At 37.2% G+C, this 21847-nt stretch overlaps 1 pseudogene; it reads right to left on the bottom strand.

Annotated features, from left to right (window-relative positions):
- Nucleotides 1-602: 602 nt before the first annotated feature.
- LOC139144808 (glycolipid transfer protein-like) lies at nt 603-19526 on the bottom strand (annotated as a pseudogene).
- Between the last annotated feature and the right edge of the window lie 2321 nt (nt 19527-21847).

Genomic DNA, 21847 nt, shown 5'->3' on the forward strand with positions numbered 1-21847 from the left:
ATAGCTCTGTTCATGGTTACAGGTTTGTTATTAAATATAGCTGTACCCACGCGACATCGGACACGCAGATTGAAATGCGGACAAAATTTTATCAATGTTGCATACATGGCTATTTTTGCAGCTTGTACTCTGAGTCGTGAATATGCCTTTTAGTATTCATTGTTACAAAAGCAGTCGCCTATTAAGATGTGTTTCATCGTTTTGACATGCGTAATTTTCAAGAGTGTCATCTAAAAATGCGGACAAATATTTATTTTTGCACATTAATGAGAGAACAGTGATGTAAACTGTGAACGGCCCTATTTAAAAGCACACATGCCAGGGTAAAATGCCGTGTGGAGCATTGTCTTCTAACATTACATTTGACAAAGTTGAAATAATTACAAATGATTATTAAACTTGACTGATGAAATTTTCAATTACAGCTAACAACCTTTTAAGCTGATATCATCCTAATGTTTTTATATTCATTAAACAAACCAGTGAACAAAAGCAAGTCATTTTGAAAAACAAAAAAACAGTGTTGATTTGGAGATACAACTTCAGTGCAGTATGTCCCTTACAATTCAATATTTTCATCTCAATGACCTTTGACCCAAACTGTAACTGGATATAGAATAAATATGTTATTTTATGCCCATGAAACACAGAAGTCATTCCTAGTGACAAAACAAGCAATATCTAGCAGAAGTGGATTTAACCTTAAATGAAAACCATATGAAATTATTTTATTGAATGACCATTTTCAAACTTTTCCCTTATACCTAAATTCCTTATCTATGTTTCTACTCTGATACATTTCGACTACTGCATCCAGATTTTGTCCAAACAGGACAAGAAATTCTTTCATATCATTGATGACTGTTTCTTCATCCTGTCCATTTCCCATGGCTTTGAGAAAGTCTTCCTGTACGGCATGGCTTTGGTGACAAACTGGAAGGCAATACAAGAAGACATTTATAATTTGTATTGGAGACTACGGAATAAAGTCTGAGGACACAGCCTAGAACTTCCAAAAATATTCATGAGACAGATGTCTTGAAGCAGAGAATATAGCTGCTATATATCAGTATAAAGTAAATATTAGATACCTACCATTTCAGGCTAAGTATAGGCCCCATCATAATCACAACTGTGTATTTTCTGGAAGCTGTCATTGAGAAAAATCTAAACGCTCTTTTCTGATCAGATAGTCGCAAAAAGTTCCCAACACATTGTGTGGTGTAAAAGCAGTAAAAATGGCTGCTTCATTGGATGTATTTGACCGAATAAGATCATTGATAAATCTGTTTATTATTTTATGGTCATTTTGCAAAACTAAAACAAACAAATAAACAAACAGAAATATACTCACACCAAACACTTTTTGTACCATCCATCCATGATATGGCTTGAGGTATGACTCGTATGATTTAGCAGCACATGGTATTAAGTTTTCACCATCGTTTACACCGTCGAGAAGATTCACAAACATCCCCCGGATAAATTGTAATGCACTGAAGATAAACACAATGTATAGGATAAATAAGACATGGTCTTTAGAATATTGCAACTACTTCCTGACCTGTGTGATCACCTTATCATCAAACACAATTATTTCAAGATCTAGTAAACTGAGATTGACCTGTTCACCCCAGTGCCCAGTAGACAGGTCCACACTTACCATTGACAACTATGGACTTGGCTCAGCCATGGTAGTGAAAGGGTTAATTAAGGCAGTTTGTCCCTCAAAAGTGAAAGACTTAAATTTTTGTCCAAACTTTCCTCCATGAAACTTTCAACCATTCTCTTACCAATTCAAGGGTAAAAATATGTGGTCACTGTGCAAAGTTTGGTACTAGGGAAACAAATTACCTAACATTTACCTATATTTGAAATTAAAATGGACGCCATCTCTGTCTTAAATCTGTGGGGAAAAATAAAATTTTCAATTTTCGAAAAACTAAGACAGTGAAATTTCTTTCTTTTTTCCAAGAATTTCAATATGAGTCCCCACAACAGGTAGACCATAAAGATATTGAAAATGTTTGAGAATCAAAATATCTGTTATCAAGGCGGATTCTACATCAGGGTTGAACGTGCCCTGGGGACAGATACTCAGATTCTCAAATTTCTACAATTCCTTTCTGATCTACCACTTGTAGGGGCTCATTTTAAAGGTCTTGGAGAAAGAAAAAATTCACCATCTTAGTTTTTCAAAAATCCAAAATTAAATTTTCTGCCCATAAATCTTAACACAGGAATGGCAGCCATTTTGAATTTCAAATATCACAAAATGTATGGTAATTTGTTTTGCTAGTTCCAAACTTTGTACGGTGACCCCTGATTTTTATTGTTGATTTGGTATGAGATGGTTGAAGGTTTCATTCAGGAAAGTTTGAGCAAAGTTGAAGTCTTTCACTTTGCAGGCGCATAACATGAGATTTCTTACTCATCCTGGACATTGGCAAAAGTGATGCCTTCATTATAGTTTACTGTGTTTTCCTTTCTTTCCTTATCCATGTTTGAATGAGATTACCACAGAGTTTCTCTACGACATCTAATTTTTCTTCTTTTACACCATTTTATTGGTATGAAGGAAAGGCAACTCAAGACACAGTGTCAATGTCTGTTACATGTAATGTTCCTGATTTGAGATTTTGTGTCTGATGCTGTTTGTTTTCGCAACACTATGGTGAGAATTTTATTTTGACATCAAAGAACAAAAATTGAAACGACTCTCACATTTCAAAGTGATGCTAGCAATGACCAGATGGAAAAAATTGACTTTTGGGGCCCAATTTCAAAGACTTGGTTCAGGTTGTTCTATGCAAGAACTTCTCATGCATCTTTGCTTGTGGTAAACACTACTGTTGGAGAATTGTTAGACTTTTTTTAACCCTGGCCTTCACCACCATGGTTTGTCCCAAATCCATTGTTTTCTATGGTAAAGTTGGAATGTATACAGGGAACTGGGGGTGAAAGGGTTAGGGCAAATGAAACAAAATGGGAGTCTGCAATGTGAGGGGAGCACAACCGAATCATACTTCAATTTCATGGCTAACTAGTTAAAGGGTAATTCTACAACATTACATTGCGAGGATCCTGTATTTTGGATTCAAGAAGATGACACATGCACTTCAGGCAATGAAGTTAGAGTTGCAAGGAAAATTTTTGTACTTCTTCATATCGATACAAAGACACACGCATTGATTCTCTTGTCCTAACACTCAGCGATCTAGACAGTTGCCCATTGTCTGTCTTTTTTGTATCTTACATCAGTGCACTGATGTAATCTTGCCAAAGAAAAGGTAACGAAGTAGCACACACAGTAAGAACTCATGCAAACATTCCTTGCTTTGAAAATTGGTGAAATCTAATCAAAAGTAGACAATTATCCTGATTTCTTCAGACATTACTTGTACGTAGTACAGTCTTATACTGTCAAAAATTAACAAGTAATATGTAAATTTCTTGCTCAAGATGAAAAGAACCACATTAGTGAAAGTACAAGAATGCAACACAACTACAAGTAATGCATTCAAATTTTGGATTAACCTGTGATATCATGAAATAATTAGTTATGCAAATGGCAATAAAAATATGTTTAAAACATGCTTAAGTGCATATATGACTGATTTATATTTCACATTTAATTTAATCCAACCTTATCTTAAGAACTTGAATTAAGGTACGACAACTGTATATTATAATACTGGCAACAAGAAACAACAAATGATACTTTCCCAACAGTGTTTAGGTAGCCTGTTAATTGATAATTCAACAGCATAAAATGAAGGTGTTGTTCTAACTCAATTGTCTACGGTTGTATGGAATGAAAGGGAATTAGACACTTGGACTGGAAAAAACCTGACAGAGTGTAGACATGTACAGTAAAGGAATGGAGAGACACCAGTGAGTTAATTGATATTTGTATTTCGATTTCCTGTCAATACATATCCTACCGTTTCAACCAAATTAGAGTTTCTGTTCCAGATCCACCTTTGAGGACGCTATTATTGGCAACTTCTCCTTCAACCAATCCTTGTAAGGTACTATTATTGACAGGATCCATTTCATATTTCTTTGTCAGCTTCTGCACCAATGGAATCAAAGAAATACAACTTAATAAAGTGACAACTTGGAAAAATTTGTTCCTATTCTGAACTTACCGTTTCAACCAGATCAGGGCTATTGTTGCTGACCCTTCATTTCGAGTTGTTTTTGTCTCTATTTCAGCATCAATCATATCTTGAAGAGTGCTGTACTTTTCTGGATCAAGTTCATACTTCTTCGTCAATTTCTACATTCCATAACAAAGAAACACAGATCATTATATGTCAAGCTGTATTTAAAAACAGCTCCCTGAAACATGACCTGTATTGGACACAAACATTGTGAATCACACAGTCCTTCAGTCTACCCTACACCATAATTTTCTTCCCATTTCAGTAGTGTCCTTTAAAATATTAGAATGGGCATGCTTACTACAAACAAACATAGACAGACCATTTGTAACCATGGAAAATGAAATATTACACATATTTTCCTTATCATTGTAAATGATAAAAGTTGAAGACAATTATTAGGGGACTGCTCAGTATGTTTTGATTTTACTTTTCAGATCCAGTACCGTGAATGAGTGGTATCGAAAAGTGGGGTTCTAATTTTGGCATGAATTACGCTCCGTCATAGTACACAAGCTGGTAGCTGGATTTTTAACGTACGTAAGTAAAGATTTTTAAAGTAAGGTAAAAATTCACATTTCTGATGCTCCCCACCGTATGTTCTGTTATAAAATACTGCAGAGGAGACAATAGTCCAAATTAAATTAACAATAATAGTCAAGGAGCATAAGGAAACAAGCAATTTACAGACTTTATATCTCATCTAAAAAAGTAAATGAATAACTAATACAAAATATATGCTTTAAAAATGTCTTGAACTCACAGTAACATTGCCATTTATATCTGTCTTCACCACGTAGAATGCCTTGGGCCCAAGGATGTCTGTGAAAATTTGAAGTCATAGCTAAATTATTAAGTTATAACAAAATTTTACAAAATAACAAACAATAACACACACACACACACACACACACACACACACACACACACATATATAATATAATACATACATATATATATATATATATATATATATATATATATATATATATATATATATATATATATATATATATATATATATATATATATATATATATATGTATATCTCACATGAACTGGCCTGTATATCCACCTGTGTGACGTACACCAGCACAGAAATCTATATTACCCCTGTTGTACTTCATCAACCGGAACTTTTTTTCTGCAATGGTACCTTTCGTACGTGCACGTCAAGACACAGACCGATTTGTCGTGATCGATGCCGTGCTGTCATGGCATTTTGACAAAAAGGTGACCCGATAAATCCAGATATGGAAACATAGAAGGCATGCCCAACGAAATTTCGGGTCGCTAAGCTTTTAATAGCTATTCCCAAGAATCGAATGAGGATACTGTCGATCGTTTTAATCGTTGTGGCTATTGACACGATGATCGTGTCGGTAAGCAAGAATATAAAGCAACTTATCGACACGATCATGATAACTTGCGATCAAATGCAAATTGTACACTTATGTCACCAGTTTGCTTTATGAAGTGGTCTCAAATGTACGGCTTTCGAGTTGAAACAAAGTTTCCTCGTGAGACAAAAAGTGTGTTCTCTATAAGCTTAATTTAATCTTAGGCCCATGTGTTGAATTGCTGGCATCCACTACAGTTTTATAACAAACCACCATTAAATCGTGTTGGCGATCTCAATATTTCACGTTTTCGAGGCTCAAACGGCCGAAAAATTGAATTGGAGAACATAACAAACAAATCGCAGCTGAAAAGAGACAACAATACTTCTTTTATGTATATGCTTACAGTCTCCTCCATCGGCATCGATAGCCCGGTGGCACATTTACATACTACACACACACACACAGCACCTTTGACATAGTACAAACAACACGAAGAGCGGTCTCAATGTAGTAGTAGTATGTTTATTATGGTGATATGTAATTACCAAAGTATGAAACTCAAAGAGAAAAATACAAAATGAATTAAAGCTGCAAGCAGCGTTGGCGGGGCCCAAGCGGTTAACATGGTTGAAAAATCTTGCACTAATGATATTATGTGCAAAATTTCGAGCTTGAAAAAGTAGGATTTTGAACATCATCTACTGGTTACTGTACGTTTCACTTGGAATTTTATATTTTACGGCAAATCCAATATGGCGGCCAAACCACTCGACCAATCAAAACGCCTTTTGCAAACTTGAAAGAGATCACACTTAAGATGTTACATGTCAAATTTCAGTCGAATCGGTGTGTTGGTTCTGGAGGAGAAGATTCTTAGAGATTAAATCACGATTTTCGCAAAATGCAATATGGCGGCCAAATCACGCAACCGATCAAAATCTTTTTCACAAACTTGAAAGAGATCACTCTAAGGATGACATGAGTAAAATTTCAGCTCAAACGGTGTTTTGGTTCATGAGAAGAAGATTTTTGAAGATTAAATTGCGATTTTTGAAAAATCCAATATGGCGGCCAGATCACGTGACCGATCGAAATGTTATTCACAAACTTGAAACAGATAACTCTAAGGATGACATGAGTAAAATTTCAGCTCAAACAGTGTTTTGGTTCTTGAGAAGAAGATTTTTGAAGATTAAATTGCGATTTTCGCAAAATCCAATATGGCCTCCAAATCACGGGATCGATCGAAATGTTATTTGCAAACATGAAAGAGATAACTCTAAGGATGACATGAGTAAAATTTCAGCTCAAACAGTGTTTTGGTTCTTGAGTAGAAGATTTTTGAAGATTAAATTGCGATTTTCGCAAAATCCAATATGGCCTCCAAATCACGGGATCGATCGAAATGTTATTTGCAAACATGAAAGAGATCACTCTAAGGATGACATGAGTAAAATTTCAGCTCAAACAGTGTTTTGGTTCTTGAGTAGAAGATTTTTGAAGATTAAATTGCGATTTTCGCAAAATCCAATATGGCGGGCCAAATCACGCGATCGATCGAAATGTTATTTGCACATATGAAAGAGATCACTCTAAGGATGACATGAATAAAATTTCAGCTCAAACGGTGTTTTGGTTCATGAGAAGAAGATTTTGAAGATTAAATTGCAATTTTCGCAAAATCCACGATGGCGGCCAAATCACGTGACCGATCGAAATGTTATTCGCAAACTTGAAAGAGATCACTCTAAGGATGACAAGAGTAAAATTTCAGCTCAAACGGTGTTTTGGTTCTTGAGAAGAAGATTTTTAAAGATTAAATGGGTATTTTTCGAAAATCCAATATGGCGGCCAAAGTCACGTGACCGCACGCGATTTTATTTATAAAATCTAAAGACCTTAGGTCATGCTTCCTACAGAAAAAAATTCAAATTTACCAGACCCCTAGATCACCAGGAGAAGCCGTTTTTAGGTTTTTGAAAAATCCAATATGGCCGCCAGGTCACGTGACCAATTGAAATTTTCATACCCAGGTGCACGAGATCTTGTAGGTACCTATTAGCCCTGCAAATTTCAGAAGTCTGCGGTGAGCGGTGTTTGAGTTCTAGGTCACCAAAAAAGGAGCGGAAGAACGAAAAGAAGAAGAAGAAGAAGAAGAAGAAGATTAAAGCTGCAAGCAGCGTTGGCGGGGCCCAAGCGGTGAACATGGTTGAAAAATCTTGCAATAATGATATTATGTGCAAAATTCGAGCTTGAAAAAGTAGGATTTTGAACATCATCTAATAGTTACTGTACGTTTCACTTGGAATTTAATATTTTACGGAAAATCCAATATGGCGGCCAAACCACGAGACCGATCAAAACCTTGTTTCACAAACTTGAACCACATCACTTTAAAGATGGTATATGCAAAATTTCAGTCAATTCGATGTTTGTTCGGGAGAAGAAGATTTTTAAAGATTAAATCACGATTTTCGAAAAATCCAATATGGCGGCCAAACCACGTGACCGATCAAAAGGCCTTTCGCAAACTTGAAAGAGATCACACTAAAGATGTTACATGTCAAATTTCAATCGAATCTGTGTATTGGTTCTGGAGTAGAAGATTTTTAAAGATTAAATCACGATTTTCGCAAAATCCAATATGGCGGCCAAACCATGTGACCGATCAAAACGCCTTTCGCAAACTTGAAAGAGATCACACTTAAGATGCTACATGTCAAATTTCAGTTGAATCGGTGTGTTCGTTCTGGAGAAGAAGATTTTTGAAGATTAAATCACGATTTTCTCAAAATCCAATATGGCGGCCAAACCACGTGACCGATCAAAACGCCTTTCGCAAACTTGAAAGAGATCACACTTAAGATGTTACATGTGAAATTTCAGTCAAATCGGTGTTTTGGTTCTGGAGAAGAAGATTTTAAAGATTAAATCACGATTTTTGCAAAATCCAATATGGCGGCCAAGGTCACGTGACCGCATGCGATTTTATTAGCAAATTCTAAAGACCTTAGGCCATGCTTGCTATACAAAAAATTTCAAATCGACTAGACCCCTGGGTCTTCTGGAGAAGCCATTTTTAGGTTTTTGGAAAATCCAATATGGCCGCCAGGTCACGTGACCAATCGAAATTTGTATACCCAGGTGCACGAGATCTCATAGGTACCTATTAGCCCTGCAAGTTTCAGAAGTTTGCGGTAAGCGGTGGTTGAGTTCTAGGTCGACAAAAAAAGAGCGGAAGAAGAAGAAGAAGTAGAAGAAGAAAGTTGAACTCCTATAAAACCAATAGGGGCCCAGCCGGTCGGCTTGGGCCCCTAATTAAAGCTGCAAGCAGCGTTGGCGGGGCCCAAGCGGTTAACATGGTTGAAAAATCTTGCACTAATGATATTATTAAATTCGTCCTTGAAAAAGTAGGACTTTGAACATCATCTAATAGTTACTGTACGTTTCACTTGGAATTTAATATTTTACGGAAAATCAAATATGGCGGCCAAACCACGTGACCGATCAAAACGCATTTGGCAAACTTGAAACACATCACACTTAAGATGGTATATGCAAAATTTCAGTCAAATCGATGTTTGTTCGGGAGAAGAAGATTTTTAAAGATTAAATCACGATTTTCGAAAAATCCAATATGGCGGCCAAACCACGTGACCGATCAAAACGCATTTCGCAAACTTGAAAGAGATCACACTTAAGATGTTACATGTCAAATTTCAGCTCAATCGGTGTGTTGGTTGTGGAGAAGAAAATTTTTTAAGATTAAATCATGATTTTCCTAAAATCCAATATGGCGGCCAAACCACGTGACCGATCAAAACGCCTTTCGCAAACTTGAAAGAGATCACACTTAAGATGTTACATGTCAAATTTCAGTCGAATCGGTGTGTTGGTTCTGGAGAAGAAGATTTTTGAAGATTAAATCACGATTTTCTCAAAATCCAATATGGCGGCCAAACAACGTGACCGATCAAAACGCCTTTCGCAAACTTGAAAGAGATCACACTTAAGATGTTACATGTCAAATTTCAGTGGAATCGGTGTGTTGGTTCTGGAGAAGAAGATTTTTAAAGATTAAATGGGTATTTTTCAAAAATCCAATATGGCGGCCAAGGTCACGTGACCGCATGCGATTTTATTGGCAATTTCTTAAGACCTTAGGCCATGCCTGCTATACAAAAAATTTCAAATCGACTAGACCCCTGGGTATTCTGGAGAAGCCATTTGTAGGTTTTTGGAAAATCCAATATGGCCGCCAGGTCACGTGACCAATCGAAATTTGTATACCCAGGTGCACGAGATCTCATAGGTACCTATTAGCCCTGCAAGTTTCAGAAGTTTGCGGTAAGTGGTGTTTGAGTTCTAGGTCGACAAAAAAAGAGCGGAAGAAGAAGAAGAAGTAGAAGAAGAAAAGTTGAATTCCTATAAAACCAATAGGGGCCCAGCCGGTAGGCTTGGGCCCCTAAATATTGAACTCCTATAAAACCAATAGGGGCCCAGCCGGTAGGCTTGGGCCCCTAATTAAAGCTGCAAGCAGCGTTTGCGGGGCCCAAGCAGATAACATGGTTGAAAGATCTTGCACTAATGATATTATGTGCAAAATTCGATCTTGGAAAAGTATGATTTTGAACATCATCTCATAGTTACTGTACGTGTCAGTGGGAATTGCATGTTTTACGTAAAATCCAATATGGCGGCGAAATACGAAGGATGTAGCACTTGTGGTTACTGAGTTATGGACATATACTTATATTCAAGGTCAAAGGTCATCGAGGTCACGTGAAATTATGTCAAAAAAATTGTATTGCTAAGTTATCCCTATATACCAAAAATCAAACCTCTAGCTCTATTGGCTGGCTCAGAATTAGATATGCGCATAATTAATGAGGTACAGGATTCGGTGTCATAAGGTCTCCCATCATACCAAATATGAAGGCTGTAGCACTTGTGGTTACTGGGTTATGGACATATACGTACATTCAATGTCAAAGGTCATCGAGGTCACGTGATATTATGTCAAAAAAATTGTATTGCTAAGTTATCCCTATATACCAAAAATCAGACCTTTAGCTCTATTGGCTGGCTGAGAATTAGATATGCGCATAATTAATGAGGTACAGGATGTGGTGTCATAAGGTCTCCAATCATACAAAATATGAAGGCTGTAGCACTTGTGGTTACTGAGTTATTGACATATACGTATATTCAAGGTCAAAGGTCATCGAGGTCACGTGACATAATGTCAAAAAAATTGTATTGCTAAGTTATCCTTATATACCAAAAATCAGACCTCTAGCTCTATTGGCTGGCTCAGAATTAGATATGCGCATAATTAATGAGGTACAGGATGTGGTGTCATAAGGTCTCCCATCATACCAAATATGAAGGCTGTAGCACTTGTGGTTACTGAGTTATTGACATATACGTACATTCAAGGTCAAAGGTCATCGAGGTCACTTGACATTATGTCAAAAAAATTGTATTGCTAAGTTATCCCTATATACCAAAAATCAGACCTTTAGCTCTATTGGCTGGCTGAGAATTAGATATGCGCATAATTAATGAGGTACAGGATGTGGTGTCATAAGGTCTCCCATCATACCAAATATGAAGGCTGTAGCACTTGTGGTTACTGAGTTATGGACACATACGTATATTCAAGGTCAAAGGTCATCGAGGTCACGTGATATTTTGTCAAAAAAATTGTATTGCTAAGTTATGCCTATATACCAAAAATAAGACCTCTAGCTCTATTGGCTGGCTCAGAATTAGATATGCGCATAATTAATGAGGTACAGGATGTGGTGTCATAAGGTCTCCCATCATACCAAATATGAAGGGTGTAGCACTTGTGGTTACTTAGTTATGAACATATACGTATATTTAAGGTCAAAGGTCATTGAGGTCACATGACAATTTGTCAAAAAAATTGTATTGCTAAGTTATGCCTATATACCAAAAATCGGACCTCTAGCTCTATTGGCTTGCCCAAAATTAGATATGTGCATATTTAATGAGGTACCGGATATGGCACCATGAGGTCTCCCATCCTACCAAATATGAAGGATGTAGCACTTGTGGTTCCAAAGTTATGGACGTATATGTATATTTGAGGTCAAATGTCATCGAAGTCATGTGACATTTTGTGAAAAAAATTGTTTTTCGTAGTTATCCCTATATACCAAAAATCTGACCTCTTGCTCTATTAGATTGCCCAGAATTAGATATGACTCTTACATAGGCCAGAATAAGCCATTTGTATAGCTTAGCTGCAGAGGTATAGGGGAGGTCAAAGGTCATTGAAAAATCAGAAAAATAATACTTTAAAAATTTTCTTCGGAAAAACTGCCTGGTTAATTTCCTTGAAATTTATTATATAGCATCTAGTAGTGTGGCCTTTAAAGTTTGCGAAAAGATTTTGGTGTTAGTTCTTGAGAAGAAGTTTTTGAATGATTAAATTGCGATTTTTCGAAAATCCAATGTGGCGGCCAAATCATGTGACCAATCCAAATGTCTTTGGCAAACTTAAAAGAGATCACTCTAAGGATGACATGAGTAAAATTTCAGTTAAATCGGTGTGTTTGTTCTGGAGAAGAAGATTTTTAATGATTAAATTGCGATTTTCGTAAAATCCAAGATGGCGGCCAAATCATGTGACCAATCCAAATGTCTTTCTCAAACTTGAAGCAGATCACTCTAAGGATGACATGAGTAAAATTTCAGTTAAATCTGTGTGTTCGTTCTGGAGAAGAAGATTTTTAATGATTAAATTGCGATTTTCGTAAAATCCAAGATGGCGGCCAAATCACGTGACCGATCCAAACGTCTTTTGCAAACTTGAAAGAGATCACTCTAAGGACGACATGAGCAAAATTTCAGTTAAATCAGTGTTTTGGTTCTGGAGAAGAAGATTTTTAATGATTAAATTGCGATTTTCGTAAAATCCAAGATGGCGGCCAAATCACGTGACCGATCCAAACGTCTTTCGCAAACTTGAAAGAGATCACTATAAGGATGACATGAGTAAAATTTCAGTTTAATCGGTGTGTTGGTTCTGGAGAAGAAGATTTTTAATGATTAAATTGCGATTTTCGTAAAATCCAAGATGGCGGCCAAATCACGTGACCGATCTAAACGTCTTTCGCAAACTTGAAAGAGATCACTCTAAGGATGAAATGAGTAAAATTTCAGTTAAATCAGTGTGTTGGTTCTGGAGAAGAAGATTTTTAATGAATAAATTGCGATTTTCGTAAAATCCAAGATGGCGGCCAAATCACGTGACCGATCCAAACGTGTTTCGCAAACTTAAAAGAGATCACTCTAAGGATGACATGAGTAAAATTTCAGTTAAATCGGTGTGTTGGTTCTGGAGAAGAAGATTTTTAATGATTAAATTGCGATTTTCGTAAAATCCAAGATGGCGGCCAAATCACGTGACCGATCCAAACGTCTTTCGCAAACTTGAAAGAGATCACTCTAAGGATGACATGAGTAAAATTTCAGCTAAATCGGTATGTTGGTTCTGGAGAAGAAGATTTTTAAAATTAAATCGGTATTTTTCGAAAATCCAATATGGCCGCCAGGTCACGTGACCAATCGAAATTTGTATACCCAGGTGCACGAGATCTCATAGGTACCTATTAGCCCTGCAAGTTTCAGAAGTTTGCGGTAAGCGGTGTTTGAGTTCTAGGTCGACAAAAAAAGAGTGGAAGAAGAAGAAGAAGAAGAAGAAGAAGTAGAAGAAGAAAGTTGAACTCCTATAAACACCAATAGGGGCCCAGCCGGTGCGCCTTGGCCCCTAATTACCCTGCCATCGGCCTTATAAGTCACTATGAAAAAGATATGTCATTCAAAAAAGTCATTGAGGGTGCTATATAATCAGAAAAACAAAGAAATCTCACAAATCACTAATTAGGAACATACAAAACATTTCGTCGCCTATTAAAGGCTCGCCTATTAAAGGCTCTAACAATGAATTTTGAGGTAACTCTTGGGTGATCATGATTTACCATGATATGTTTAGCTTACGTTTATCGTCATAAGAAAGATATTCAGGACAGGATTCAATTACAGAATTGTAAAAAGAAAACCGTACGTCATCATACAATGAGCAATGGAAAATTAAGCTGCAAGCAGCGTTGGCGGGGCCCAAGCGGATAACATGGTTGAAAGATCTTGCACTAATGATATTATGTGCAAAATTCGATCTTGGAAAAGTATGATTTTGAAGATCATCTCATAGTTACTGTACGTGTCAGTGGGAATTGCATGTTTTACGTAAAATCCAATATGGCGGCCAAATATGAAGGTGTAGCACTTGTGGTTACTGAGTTATGGACATATACTCATATTTAAGGGCAAAGGTCATCGAGGTCACGTGATATTTTGTCAAAAAATTGTAATGCTAAGTTATCCCTATATACCAAAAATCAGACCTCTAGCTCTATTGGCTGGCTCAGAATTAGATATGCGCATAATTAATGAGGTACAGGATGTGGTGTCATAAGGTCTCCCATCATACCAAATATGAAGGGTGTAGCACTTGTGGTTACTGAGTTATTGACATATACGTATATTCAAGGTCAAAGGTCATCGAGGTCACATGACATTTTGTCAAAAAAATTGTAATGCTAAGTTATCCCTATATACCAAAAATCAGACCTCTAGCTCTATTGGCTGGCTCAGAATTAGATATGCGCATAATTAATGAGGTACAGGATGTGGTGTCATAAGGTCTCCCATCATACCAAATATGAAGGTGTAGCACTTGTGGTTACTGAGTTATTGACATATACGTATATTCAAGGTCAAAGGTCATCGAGGTCACGTGATATTTTGTCAAAAAAATTGTATTGCTAAGTTATCCCTATATACCAAAAATCAGACCTTTAGCTCTATTGGCTGGCTGAGAATTAGATATGCACATAATTAATGAGGTACAGGATGTGGTCTCATAAGGTCTCCCATCATACCAAATATGAAGGGTGTAGCACTTGTGGTTACTGAGTTATGGACATATACGTATATTCAAGGTCAAAGGTCATCGAGGTCACGTGATATTTTGTCAAGAAAATTGTAATGCTAGTTACCTATATACCAAAAATCAGACCTCTAGCTCTATTGGCTTGCCCAGAATTAGATATGCGCATAATTAATGAGGTACAGGATGTGGTGTCATAAGGTCTCCCATCATACCAAATATGAAGGATGTAGCACTTGTGGTTCCTAAGTTATGGACGTATATGTATATTTGAGGTCAAAGGTCATCGAAGTCATGTGACATTTTGTTAAAAAAATTGTTTTTCGTAGTTATCCCTGTATACCAAAAATCTGACCTCTTGCTCTATTAGATTGCCCAGAATTAGATATGACTCTTACATAGGCCAGAATAAGCCATTTGTATAGCGTAGCTGCAGAGGTATAGGGGAGGTCAAAGGTCATTGAAAAATCAGAAAAATAATACTTTAAAAATTTTCTTCTCAAAAACTGCCTGGTTAATTTCCTTGAAATTTATTATATAGCATCTAGAAGTATGGCCTATAAAGTTTGCGAAAAGATTTTGGTGTTAGTTCTGGAGAAGAAGATTTTTAATGATTAAATTGCGATTTTTGTAAAATCCAAGATGGCGGCCAAATCATGTGACCAATCCAAATGTCTTTCGCAAACTTAAAAGAGATCACTCTAAGGATGACATGAGTAAAATTTCAGTGAAATCAGTGTGTTTGTTCTGGAGAAGAAGATTTTTAATGATTAAATTGCGATTTTCGTAAAATCCAAGATGGCGGCCAAATCATGTGACCGATCCAAACGTCTTTCGCAAACTTGAAAGAGATCACTCTAAGGACGACATGAGGAAAATTTCAGTCAAATCGGTGTTTTGGTTCTGGAAAAGAAGATTTTTAATGATTAAATTGCGATTTTCGTAAAATCCAAGATGGCGGCCAAATCAGGTGACCGATCCAAACGTCTCTCGCAAACTTGAAAGAGATCATTCTAAGGATGACATGAGTAAAATTTCAGTTAAATCGGTGTGTTGGTTCTGGAGAAGAAGATTTTTAATGATTAAATTGCGATTTTCGTAAAATCCAAGATGGCGGCCAAATCACGTGACCGATCCAAACGTCTCTCGCAACTTGAAAGAGATTACTCTAAGGATGACATGAGTAAAATTTCAGTTAAATCGGTGTGTTGGTTCTGGAGAAGAAGATTTTTAATGATTAAATTGCGATTTGCGTAAAATCCAAGATGGCGGCCAAATCACGTGACCGATCCAAACGTCTTTCGCAAACTTGAAAGAGATCACTCTAAGGATGACATGAGTAAAATTTCAGCTAAATCTGTATGTTGGTTCTGGAGAAGAAGATTTTTAAAATTAAATCGGTATTTTTCGAAAATTCAAGATGGCCGCCAGGTCGCGCGACTATTCAAAATTTCTATACCCAGGTGCACGAGATCTCATAGGTACCTATTAGCCCTGCAAGTTTTAGAAGTTTGCGGTAAGCGGTGTTTGAGTTCTAGGTCGACAAAAAAAGACGGAAGAGAGAAGAAGAAGAAGTAAAGAAGAAGAAGAAGAAGAAGAAAGTTGAACTCCTATAAAACCAATAGGGGCCCAGCCGGTCGGCTTGGGCCCCTAATAAAATGAACTTCTTCCTCGACATCATTCGAGTCATATAGTTAACATGTATGATTGGCCATAGCTGTGATATCGCAGCGGTACTTCTGGCGTATATCGAACGCGCTCGGGTCATTGGGGTCATCGCCACAGTCCCTGTGACTGTGGCGATGACCCCAATGACCCGAGCGCGTTCGATATACGCCACAAGTACCGCTGCGATATCACAGCTAGATTGGCCACTGCTTCGCCTCTATATCGTCCTGTTTCAACCCTGAGAGGAAGAATACCAAACCGAAAATGATCAAACAGAGACCTTTCTGATCGAGACAAGACCAAGTTTAGGAAGCTTTCAGTGCTATACTCTGTCTTAAAAGTGGAATAAGTATGGAGTTTGGGTTTATTTAATACATTATTGTACCAATTTTCAACACAACTTAATTGTTTGTTCTCCTTGACCCTATCTATGTCACAGGGAGTCACATCATCAATGTTGAAATTGTCAAAAATATTATGCAACTCTGCTGACCGATTTCCAGCACACAGATAATTATCCCATAGAAAAATTTTCTAGGTTAATCTATTTTCATTTAAACAATTCAGTCTGTTCCAGTAACACACCATATTACCCACCTACGAGTGATACACGTCCAAGCCGGTATCTCCAAGAACAGCAACTTTAGGCGCAAATTTATGTACTCCCAGAAAATAACGGAGTGCCCTGTTTTGAACTAATTCAGGGAAAAGAAAGTGCTCATAGCCCTAGACTGATGAACCATAATCAAGAATATAGGGAGGGACGCCTCGCTTCAGAACATTGACGTTCGATTCCCGCTCACGAGCTGATTCCTCCCCCCTTTTTTCTGTCAGTTAATTAGTAATTTTTTCCCTTCCATCTCTTTTACTCTCCTTTCCCATTTTTTTCTTTTCTCGCTAAATTCATTGCCTTGGACAATCTCCGCCGATCCACTGCCAGTAATTTGAGACAAACTAACACCCCGCAAGCAAAACGCCATACTACGCACAGCCGATGTATGGACTCATCATCACTCGTTGCGACATTTCCAAGACAAAAGATAGCCGTCAAGTTTGAAGTCGTGCGTAATTTTTTTTTTTTTTTTTTTTTTTTTTGCATTTTAGACAAGATGGTTCGCTGAACCCTGCTGAATGAAATAGTCCCCGATTATGAGCTTGGTGTGCTACTCAAATTATTGAGAAGTGGATATGCCAGAGCACACCCACACCCCAAGGCACAAGGAACGGAGACAATGACATGATAGGCTCTTTTTTTACATTTTGTTTTTGATATACAGCAAGAGTTGGGGATTTCAAAATGATCTCTCAATCCCTTCCACGGTGATCTTTAATTATTTAATTGTCCGAAAATATAAAACAGGGGAGGTAGGAAAAAATGATCAAAAAATCAAATTCTTGTTCCCCGGCATCTTGTGTCTATATCTAACGTGTCTCTGCCATTGGAGGGGCTCAGGTAACTCGTGACAGCACAGGGTGTTGTCTAAATGTCCGTCCCCAGGGGTGGGTAGGTGTTTCGTTGTATTGGTAATAAAGATATATTCTACCAACCTTTGGTGTTTTGGTCTTAAACTTAGCACTGCCCTTGACAATCTTGCGTTCACGTTTTATTCAACATGCTGTATCTATTATCTGATGAGTTTGAGTGCCTAATTGGCCAAAGTAAGCAAGGGTAAATTACTAGGCTGTGGATGCTGTCACCAGATTATCACCGGATTAAATTTGACAAAGTCAACAACGAACGCGTAAATGTCCGTCCCCAGGGGTGGGTAGGTGTTTCGTTGTATTGCTAATAAAGATATATTCTACCAACCTTTGGTGTTTATTCAACATGCTGTATCTATTATCTGATGAGTTTGAGTGCCTAATTGGCCAAAGTAAGCAAGGGTAAATTACTAAGCTGTGGACGCTGTCACCAGATTATCACCGGATTAAATTTGACAAAGTCAACAACGAACGCGCCAGTAAGGTATAAGACAGTTATACCTTACTGGCGCGTTCGTTGTTGACTTTGTCAAATTTAACCGGTGATATCCCATGGAATTTTTCTCTGTTTGACGTCATCGTATACACGTGAGCCGCACAACTTCGAGACGAACGGCTCCGCGTAAATCACTCGTATACGATGACGTCAAACAGAGAAAAATACCATGGGATTATATATGAATATATATATATATATATATATATATATATATATATATATATATATATATATATATATATATATATATATATATATATATGTATATATATAAATATATATATATATATATAAATATATATATATATATATATATATATATATATATATATATATATATATATATATATATATATATATATATATATATATATATATGGGGAGGGGTGTGCTGTGCATGTATGTACATATGTATCCTTGGCGTCCTTATCCTCCGTCCAATACAAGGTTTCAGTAAATAGAAAAGCCATATACACATTATAAGATTGTAGACCCAGTACATCTGTACTGATCATTTGTGGATGGATATATACAAAAGCCTTCTACACAAAAGACGACACTTCAAAGTAAACTCTCTTCTATTATGTGATCAGAATGCAAAGACACAAAAGCGACTGCGTATATGTGAATCTCTTTATTTGGAGGATTCAAATCAAAAATCTGGTAAATAAGCAAACACAGATAACAGTTCTTCAAAGAACTGTTTACATAACAGCAGTGATTTTCTTGTTCTTACACGTGAATCGGATCATGGACATTCCCAATGATATACCATGAATATTATATATACTTTTCGAGATCAACATTTGAGAAAACAGAAAAAGAAGCAAGTAAATACAGAGGCACATTGATAAACCACAGAGGTAGCTACTTCATTCGTAGTTAAATACGAAAATAACTTCAGCATCGTGTTAAACAAGAGTATAGAAAAACATCTATGACATTAGCTGCAGTACAGTAGCTCGAGGTTTTGCCTGGGTGTTTCGGTTGGGCGGCAAAACCAGACACCCTGGCAAAACCTCGAGCTACTGTACTGCAGCTACTATGACATTGGACACAACTTGACAAGTACGAATGAGCCGTCTACCTGGCCAGGGAAATCACTGGGAGACGTACAATCAGTTAACTCACCTAGGAACGGGATGGTGCAGTCTGCCGCAGCATTTAGGAATGGTATCGTTTCAACTTTACCATCTTCCCCAACGGGCTGGAAGTAATGTTTTCGGGTTTTGAAAAATGACATTTGGTTTAGAAGTTTTGATTAAAACACGGGAGGATGAGGAGTGTGATAAAAAACAATCGGTGTAAATAAAATTAGAAGTTTATGGGGAGTTGCGTCCTACTGGTCATATAGTGCACGGATGTAAACACGTATCATCAGATCTCTCAAAAACTGCGGAGACACGGATCTACCCCGTACGTCGTCAGGACATCTGTGTAAACAGAAACTAACAAATGTAAATCATGTGACCCGCCGTATGGTGAAACTCTACGTATATGGAGTGCGTTCGATTATCTTCCTAGCTCGAGGTCGAGGCACCCTTGGGCGGCCCGGGGCGAACTAGTTTCGAGTTCGATTGTGACCCGAGTGAAGCACTACCCGAGTAGCGCGAGTTGCAAGTGGGTTGTCCGGTTACTGAACTCACAAAAATGGCCGCCAAGCAGACTTTTATTATTATTTTTCGTTTTTTTAAATAAATAAGACGTTTTATGAAAGTTTTTTCCAAACGTAATGAAAATTTGACCAAAGTCCAGGTTTGCTATGTAGTTTTGAGCTACTTTGTCCGATATTTGTACTGATTTCGGTATTATGACCAGACGACTGCAGCCAGTGTTTACAAAATACATCCCCTAAGGGACTGGTCAGTTTCTTCAGCCGGGGGGGGGGGGGCGGTGGATTATTTTTTGCCGACGTCAAAAAGTGGCTGACCCCCTATTCCAACTTTCGAAAACAGGGTGACCCCCGCCCCCGAGTGCGACAAAGGTACTTAAAACAAAAGGTGGAAAATAAATTGAATAATTCAGTGTGTATGTATATATATATATATATATATATATATATATATATATATATATATATATATATATATATATATATATATATATATATATATATATATATATATATATATATACATATATATATATATATATATATGTATATATATGTATATATATATATATAATTTTGAGGTATAATTTAAACATTCAGTCATTCTGTGTTTAATGAAATTATTGTCATGTCAGTTGTAAGAGAGGAACTTAAAGGACATTATCGCTATCTTTTGACCCATTTTTCACCAATATTGTTGCAAGCGAACAATTGCCGATGTCATTCGACTTATTGAAAGATGTCTAAAAAATGGTCGACCATAGACAACTTCCATCCAATTTAGCCTACACTGTGTGGAAAAACCTGGGGTCAGAGGTTTTAGGTGGGCTACTGTTAACCCCTGATCCGAGGTTTTTCTACACAGTGTAGGCAAACTTGATGGAAGTTGTCTATGGTCGACCATTTTTAGACATCTTTCAATAAATCGAACAGCATCAGCAACTGCTCGTTTGCAACAATATTGGTGTAAAAAGGGTCAAAAGATAGCGATAATGTCCCTTTAATGAGCTGTGAATGTACTCCACCCTTTTTTATGCATAACCAGATCTCCAGAACTGTTGTAAGAAAAATGTGATTGTTAAATATTAGTGCATGTTGCTTTCTAATACTGAATTCTCATAGACAAAACAGAAAAGTACCAGGAACTTGTCATCATATGAACTGCAGATTTCATAATGATAGTACACTTTGCAAGACTTTGAATTTACAGACATCAAGATATATCTAACATATTTCTCTGATATATTAATTTACTGCGCCCGAAGGGCGCGCTGAAAGATATTAAACATCCAGATATCTCTGATATATATATATACATATCTGATAGATGAAAGTCATGCAGCTGAAGGGCATGCTAAAAAATATTGTTTGATATATTAAAGAAATGCGCCTGAAGGTCGCGCCGAAACATTTTAAACATACCGCTATCTCAGATATATGTATCTGATATATTAAAGTTTTGCACCAGGACAGGGCTCTGAAAAATATGTCTTATTATTATTAAAGTTACGCGCCCAAAGGGCACGCTGAAAAATGCAACTGAATGATGTAATTTGTGGCCAGCACAATGCATTTTTCGCAAGTATGAGCCATGTTGAAATTCAAAAACACACTGACCCCCTCCCCCCATTGGGCATTTCCAAAACACGGTGACCCCAGTATCACCAAAGTCAAAAAACAGGGTGACCCCCCCATGAATCCATCCCCCCATCGGCTGAAGAAACTGACCAGTCTCTAAAATCGTACATTGTAGTGTTTCATCATTCATTTAGGCAGGGCGATGGGGGTTAACCTCTTTTAGCATGTACGCACCCCCTAGCAATTTGTCAAGGGGTGACCAGCACCCCTTAAATGATACCAGCGTATAATCCCCAAAAAATATTCCTGTATAAAAGGGTAAGTCCCCTCCTTAGGCCCCCCTCCCCCAAAAATGTTTCTGTTAATCGCCCACCATGTGGGCCAAAAAAGCAGAAGTCACTGTGCCAAGATACAACTGTATGCATTTTCTGTGTGAAGCTGCTCAGGTCATACACACATGGTTCTTTTTAATTCCAGGGTCAAAGTGTTTGGTATCTACCGGTATATTGGACTGAA

This window comes from Ptychodera flava, chromosome 12 (genome assembly GCF_041260155.1).
Source record: "Ptychodera flava strain L36383 chromosome 12, AS_Pfla_20210202, whole genome shotgun sequence".
NCBI lineage: Eukaryota > Metazoa > Hemichordata > Enteropneusta > Ptychoderidae > Ptychodera > Ptychodera flava.